Here is a 7124-nt window from a genome sequence, read left to right on the forward strand (position 1 = left end):
TTCTCATCTTCTCTAATTTGTAATGGGTTTTTTAGTTATTGTGCTAAATATCTAATATAATTTCATTTATCTTTTATTGCAAGGTTTTAATGAGGTTTTAATGAGTTTAAATGAGGTTTCGTTTGCGTACTAAAGAATTGACTCTTTCTAGCTATGGATGTCTTCAAAAACTAGGCTTCCGTCAAAGCCGTAATTCTGTTAAAAACATTAGGGTAGATTAGGGTATTATGAGCACCTTAAGCAAAAATTGGAATAATTTCAAAAATAATTAAGCTGGATCCAAAATTTTTGCGAATAAACAATATTTAGGGATCCCTTCTCATGATCCACTCAGATATTTGGGCACCCGAAATTTTTTCTTAAAAACACAGAGGTTTTAAAAACGTCACAAAAATGCTCATATTACCCAGACCACTTGGTAATATGAGCACTTTAAATTAGCTCAAAAAAAAAGATTAATTTTGTAAAAAAATACCAACCTGACAATTAGAACTAATTTTTGGAATGTAATGATTTGTTTTTAACAAAACTTATCATTAAAAGATCAAATTTTAAGCCACTTTTTGTTGAAACAATACTACTATGTTTTCCGCAAGAAAAAAAAAAAAAAATTGTTCGTATTTTTTTCAATTTTATCAACTCAAACCTTTGAACGATAAAAATTCAATTTTTTTGAATTTAAATTACAGAAAAATATTTAGTATTGTTAAAATATCAAAAAGTTTTACTATATTTTATTTTTATTCAAAAAACCAATTAAAATCACTGCTTTTTTAGGACTTTAAACTTGGTAATTTCAATGAAAATCACTGGGTAATTTGAGCATGCTCATATTACACAAAAATGGCATCTTTAAATAAAGTCAAAACTAAATAGTTCTATGCATTGTTTTTCTAGCCAAAAAGGATTGTATATTTAGCTAACATATTTTTTTTTAATGAAAAAATTAATTTCATTATTTTAGCACCAAAATTTCGCGCCACAGACATATTCATGCGTGATGATATTATTTTAAAAAAGCAAAAAATTTAACAGCGTTTTAATTAGATGATACCCGCTAATTACTTCATATAGATTTACGCTAATTGCACTGATTCCTGTAATCACTACATAAAGTCGATTCAAAAAATACATAGCAACTTTAACTTCACTGCTTACATCTAAGAAATCTTTAAGTATGCTCATATTACCAAGGTGCTCATATTACCCTAATCTACCCTACTAAGCAAAAAAGAAAATAATTATTATAGTCTAAATTTTTTTTGTTAAAGAAAAATGTAAAAAAATTATTTTTATTTTTTGCGGTTTGTTGGAATTTATATAAAGTTAGATAGATATATGGACTACGGAAAAGCCGTGGTGGACATGACCCCAACTCCATTGTTTAGATGGATATTTTTGTGTATGTTTTTAGTTAAACTGTATGGTGTTTTATGATTGTTTTTTTGTACTTCGGCCCCAACTAAAACGTCACGCCTTTTTCGATGTTATATATGTATATATCCCTTTTTTGTATATATATCTTTCATTGAAATTCATTAGTAACGATAAAAATGAGGCAAAAACGCTTAGGTTTTTGGTTATATAAATTTCACCTAGACGCTATAGAAAATCTAGCCTTGGTGCATATTTAATAAAATAAATATATATGCTCTTAACCATAAACATATATATATATATATATATATATATATATATATATATATATATATATATATATATATATAAATATGGCATATAAAAATTAAAAATATGGCATATAAAAATATCGCATAATGCGATATTTTTATTTATGCATGTTTTATAAAACTTTGTTATAAATATTACTATCACGTTTTAATCATTAAAAATATTTCGTTGTTTTAATTCGAAACTTTTTTAATAACGTTTTTAAATCGTTTTCCACCATTCATTATGGAAAATCATGCGCAAATTAACAATGATTCTATTACTAAGCTGCCGTTAGCCGAACGCGAGTTTTATACGTAAGTTGCATTTTTCTTAAGCAATGTTTCATTAAAAGTAATGTTACTTAAATGAGCATAACTTTTTTTGTAATTATTCTTTTTACATAAAGTTTTCACCATTTTATTACAAATTCAAAGTTCTTTCGAACCATATAAAAAACTTAGATAAATTGGTGGTTTAAAATTTTTACATTCGTACCTAGACAAAAGTAGTGTTACGTGAACTCTATTTTGTTCAGAAAAAAATTAAATACTCAGATCTGAAAACGATTTCAAATAATTTAATTAAAAAATTAAAAGATGATAAATTGTCACGCACAGATTTTAAGAAAAAGAGCTTTGAAAATATAAACATACCACGCTTTTAACAGTTAGATGCAGCCGTGGGTTAAAACAATTCACGCTTAGACCTGTTACGAGCAGACGAGGTGCAGTGGTAACGCACTTGTCTTAGCAACAAAGGATCTGCGGTACAAACCCCACCATAGGCAATTCTTTGGCGATCTCGTTAGGAAGGAGGTGTGAACTTCCCATTAAATGCTCATCCGCGTTGCTCTGTGATAAAACCGTATGGACTTCAAGGAGCACCTAAATAAAAAAAAATATATAAAATATAAATAAATAAATAAAAAAAGATTAATGTAGCAGAAATTTAAAGTATTTAATTATCTTGTTTTTATCATTTTTTAAATTAACAGTTCAATTATCTTTATAATTATTTCATTCTACTACAAATATACAAATAAAAACTACTAACTCAATGCATCTAAGGCCTGGTACACGTTTTTCCGAACAAGAATATGTATATTTTCAATTATAATATATATAAGTTTTTTGGTGTGTATGGAAAAATTATTTTAGCCACTATTATAATCTGGTAAAAGTTATGCAACTACATCAAATTGTCAAGCGTAGTTTTATTTAGAAAAGATGTAGTTTTCAACATAAAGTGCCTTGGGGCTCGGCTATAGATAAGTCTATGGATTTGATTTTTTTATAAAAGTACGTATTGGTGTTTGTTTTCAATGAATGTAACTTGACATTTATAATCAGAGATGATTTGGGAAAATTACCCGTGAAAAACCATTTTTTTAATGAAAATTGAAGTTACTATTTTCAATACCACACCTAAATGAATATTGTTTAACAATAATGTCACATTAGATTCAGATAAACTATGGTAGTGTTAATTTTTCTACAAAAGTCGTTTTTTGTATAAACAATCATAACTTTTAGCCCCATTCAAAAAACTGTTTTCGGTATTTAGTATCATTTTTTAAAATAATCGGACTTATTCGGCCATCTTGAAAAAATAATTTATTCCATTTAGAATGCGTAAACAATGAAAAAACAGAGGCGGTAAACTTTGTAAACAAGTTACTTTCATTTTCACACTCGTTTCGTTTTTTAATCAGTAGTAAACTTTAATTAACATTTGATTTCTTTTATATAACAATAATTTAAAAGTAACATAAGTTACATTTAACTTATTGTTATAAAAACAATTATATTTTTGAACACTAAGTTGATAGAAATAGCTATTTTAGTTTTGGTAATGTATTAAGATAAATACTTTTTGTTGTTAGCACAGGGAAAAATGAAATATATATTACACAATTCATTCCAACTGCTTTTAAAAACATTTTATATAAATATACCAACACAAGTTATTGTTATATGGATATATCTCCTGCAAAACTAACAGACGCTTCATATTTTGCTATTATTTACGAAGTCTTTGTTTGCATAAATTAAATGCCAATAAATAAAAAGTTTTTCACCATCTTTAAAATTGCAATGTTTGTATTTGACACTGCGCTTGCGTATAATAACTTTCCATATCTAAACGACCGTGGGCTTGCTATAGTGTCACTGTTTCAAGGTTGATATGGGTAAAAACCGATCAAGTTTTAATTTAAATGCACATGTTTAAGATATTTAGAAGCTTAACAAAATTGTATTTGACACTGCATTTCGTAAAAAATTGATTTTTTTATAATATTGGTAATATTCAGTTCAGATGAAAACTAAGAGATTCCATAGTAATTTTAACATTTTCTCATTGATAGGTATATATGAAATCAGAAAGTAAAAATGATTTGCCCCAATTTAATATTAGACCTTTTAACTTTTTTACTTCTTATCGAAATTTTTTTATTCCAAAATTAATAAAAGTTGCGTATGAAATAAAGCACAATAGTTCATTGATTATATTCATTTTGAAAAAAATATGTTTAGTTCAAATCATTCAAAAACTCATGCTCAAACAATTAGTGCTAATTATCAAACCTCGTAAATCAAAAGATGCACGGTTTGATGGCAAATTACATGAGTTAAACGTTTATAATTTAAACTTACGTATAAAATAACGAACATTTGTTTCTTGTTTACACTCATTATGAAAAGAATACATTTAGTTCCTATCATTCAAGTGTTAAAAATTAATCATGAAAATTTACTTGCCTTTCTACATAAGTTTTGTAGACTGGAGGGTCTAAATCATGAAGTGGTTAATACAGCCACACTAATTGGAGGGTCTAAAATATTAGTGAGCTTGAAATAATAAACCTTAAGAAAAGTCCATCAACATTTAATTGTAGATTCTAATTTAAATTGCGGTAACATTTTATACCCTTCTAAAGAATTTTGGAAATTAGCAAACTTTGATGGACAAAGATATAAATCTTGACAAAAAAGACGTTGCTGCAAATTCAGGTAGAAAAAAAAAGGAATAGAATAATTTAGGTTATAGAAACAAAAGAATTAAGGTAATCATAAGTTAGTAGAATTCAAACCAATTCAAAAAATAGCACTCTTACAGGGTCTATTGGTATAGTTAAACATCTTTGCTTCTTTATAGATATCTTAAGAGCCATTGTTAAAGAGTTTAAAAAAAAAATTGCATGCAGTGCTTTTAGAACGTTATTTATAACATCAAATAGGAATAATCTTACTATGGGTTTAATATCATTGTTAATTAGTACTTAATTTGTTTTTATTTTAATTATCATAGTATATATTTATATTATTTTACTATTATAAGTTTTTCAATGAAACAATCTTTTGTAACACTTAAATAGTAAAATATTTCAAAATAAAAAAAAAGTATTATGCCATTATAGCAACATAATCTTGAATATAATGTATGTGAAAGTTTTTTAGTGAATTTATTTTGCAGCTCATTTTATGGAGAAGCTTTGCAATATTTTCAGGAGAAAGATCACTGTAAATCAGGGGAATATTTATAATATAGATTTATTCTTTTAGAAATATTTTATAAATTAATAACTATCCTTTTATTTCAAGTTGAATTATAATATAAAAGTTAAAAAAATTAACAGAATTAAACAAATTTAGTTTTTGTAATTTTAAAGAAATACACAGAAAGATCTTTTAAAAGAAAAATTACAAAATAACACAAAATAATTATTTGTTACAGATAATTGTTTAAAATTTAAAACCTTATATAACATATCTTTTTTAAATTAACATATTAAAAATAGATACATATTTTCCCCAAAAAATGGCATTTGTTTTAAATGCAAGTTTGATTAACGCAGTTACAATATATGCTCTTTGAAATGCACTGTCAAATATAGGATAGACGGTAGGAAAATTTTTTTGAAACTCATAAGTTAACGCAATTAAGCAACATGCGGTTAGTTCGACAATACAAGATGCTCGGAAAGAAGTTAAAAAGAAACGTAATTTTAATATCATTGAAAGATTTTTTTTTCAGCTATGTTTTAATGTTATCAATAGTGAAGTTTTTTTTTTAATTGATCATTGATGTACCATGTAATTGCCTACGATTAATTTTTTTAAGGATAGAAGCGAGCCTAAAGTAGTACTTGACTGAAAAAATAGTGAAAGTTGAAAATTTTAAAGTGGATATTTTTAATTCAATTGAACTATCCCAGAAAACATTGTTTTAGTGGATTGGCAGCGGACCTATATAAGCATTTTTTTAGCGGTTCATCAGTGTTTTGCTCATGTGTGCTAGCCAATGACTAGCCACTATTAACATGTCGGAAAATTATCGGCTAGCCATTTATAGCGGCTACACCGATAAGCAAAACTACAGTGGTCTGCTTAAAATGCCTGTTAAGGCCCATTAAAATTTCGTTATAGAATGTTTGCAGGGTATGTAGAAAAGACCAATATTCTTACTATTATTTTTTTAAAAAACGTAAAAAATACTTCAAAATAGAAGTAAGATATTACCTTACTTTCCGTTTTAAAATAAGCTTAGAACTCAAATGTTAAACCAATGTCCCTTGAAACCACTTTTGACTTACTGAGAGCTTCTAAAAGATAGTTTCCTAATACTCTAAAAACTTGGGGTTGGTTGCTGTGAAGTCATTAAATTATTTTACAGAAATTTAAACTGCATACAAAAAATCACCAAACTAATAAATGTTTTTTAGGTTTATCCTCTCCAAAAGCTGGAAATCAATCAAAATTTATTTATTTTTAGAAACTTATTTAAAAATAACCAACAATCAAAATTTTTAGGAAAACCAGCCGAATTCTTCTAACTAACCTATTTCTTTTTATAGAAAGAAAGTAAGCCAACCATATTATTCAACCAGTATACCACTATCTTCTAAAATGACTGATAAATCCAAAAAAATTAACGTTGCATTATTCTCGTTTACTAATGAAAACAGATTGCCACCCTAAAAAAATATATCAACTTTACTGTATACAATCAATTTTCCCTACTTTTTCTACTGATACTTTTACACAATATTTATTTAGAAACAACATGCCCTCATTATGACAAAAATAATAATAATAAACTTTATATAAAAGCTTGAAAATAATTGATATTTGAAAATCTTTCATAATTCTGGTCCAAAAACTATTTTTTCAAAAAAATGTCGGTTTTTCAAATGCAAATATTAAACCAATTTAAAGTTATATGACACATTGTCCAAATTTGCATAGGTTAAACCAGTCAAAAAATATATCGTCTGAAAGTTTCAATTTTGAGGTGAATGCAATTTAAGTACTGAAAAATCTCTAAATTTCTTTTGCATTTAAAAAAAAACTTTATTATTGATAATTAGAAATAAAACATAATAAAATCTCTTTAATATAAACCATATTCATACTTGAGTTTACCTTTTGGATTTAAGAAAGTTATAAATTAAA

The sequence above is a fragment of the Hydra vulgaris genome, chromosome 14, assembly GCF_038396675.1.
Source record: "Hydra vulgaris chromosome 14, alternate assembly HydraT2T_AEP".
Classification (NCBI taxonomy): domain Eukaryota; kingdom Metazoa; phylum Cnidaria; class Hydrozoa; order Anthoathecata; family Hydridae; genus Hydra; species Hydra vulgaris.